Raw genomic sequence first — 1283 nt, forward strand, 5'->3', positions numbered from 1 at the left:
AGAGCGGAGAAAGTTTCTGATTGTTTTGGAACCCATTTGGGATTCTGAAACTGTTCTTATAATTAAAGTGATTAAAGTGTTGCGGGCAGGATCATGGAGTCAGATTGCCATTCGGTGCGCCCTGCCTGAGATTGGGAGTCAGGGAGAAAGGCCATCCCGCAGCTGGCCGAGGTTGGGAGGAAGCTAAGCAAGAAAACTGATCTCAATGTAAACGGTGTTGCTTGAAGAGGAAGTTGAAAAGCATCGAGTCTAGAAAAACGTTTGTCTCAGAGTTTTAGAATCTTGGGAAGGCAGAGTTGAGTGGGACTACTATTGGTTCTTAACCTTTTTGAGTTACGAGGAATTTGTAGCAACTGATGCAAAATGAGACAGAGGCACAATCTTACAAACAGGGGTAAGAGGTTCACGGACCCGCCTCCAAAGCCAGGGACCCCGTGTGAGAAACCCTTTATCTTGTTCAATGTCTTCCTTTAACAAATGATGAAATTGAGGCCTGGGAAGGTGAGGGCTTTGGGAGGGTTTTTTTGTTTTGTTTTGTTTTTCCGAAGATCTAGCATGTGTGGATGAGACACTTCACAGGTCAGGGCAGCACCAGGGATAGGATCCCAGTTTGCTAGCGACCCAGCCCAGAGCCCTTTCTCCTAGCCCCAAGCACATTCCTCCTTGAACTCCACCACCCACCTGGAGCAGCTTTCTCAAAGAAAAGAGAAATAGGCACGTGTCCTTTCAAGACAAAATTACACAGTCTGCACCACCTCATCCTCTGGATCACCTCCCTTAAGTGTGACCTGGGATTTCTATGTCTCTTAGCCGACCCTGCTTTCTGTCTGCACTTCTTGAGAGTCAGAAAATTCACACATTTTGTAGAGAGACAAACCCCAGGGAGATGGTTCTTGCTGCATTTTTGTCCTTAATGCTAAGAGAAATGATCAGGGTTCTGATCATTTATGTAAGGGTTACCTTCAGCTGAGCTGACCAGATGTGCAGCTTTGAAAAAGTCAGTTTCTCATCTTAGCATCCTATGGCTGAATGTTGTTACGATGGACTGCTGAGTTAGTCCTTGCAAACTTTTAAATGGTTCCCCTGTTTGTGAACCAAAGAGGAATACTTCAGGCAGAAGGTGGCAAAACCTACGTAAGCAGTTGCACCTAAGAATCTTGAGGGGGTCTTTTAATTTCAAAGAAAGTTGCTAATAATAAGACTTAGATAAGGTGACCAGATAATATTCCAAACACGGGATTGCCATAGAAACACTTTAACCACCCCTCCCCCCCCCCCCCCCC

At 45.5% G+C, this 1283-nt stretch overlaps 1 protein-coding gene across 2 annotated transcripts in view; it reads left to right on the forward strand.

Annotated features, from left to right (window-relative positions):
- SLC35G1 (solute carrier family 35 member G1) overlaps positions 1-1283 on the forward strand; it is a 7658-nt gene that overhangs the window by 408 nt on the left and 5967 nt on the right. The window lies entirely within an intron of this gene.

Source organism: Lipotes vexillifer, unplaced genomic scaffold, assembly GCF_000442215.2.
Source record: "Lipotes vexillifer unplaced genomic scaffold, Lipotes_vexillifer_v1.1 scaffold325, whole genome shotgun sequence".
In the NCBI taxonomy this organism is placed as follows: Eukaryota; Metazoa; Chordata; class Mammalia; order Artiodactyla; family Lipotidae; genus Lipotes; species Lipotes vexillifer.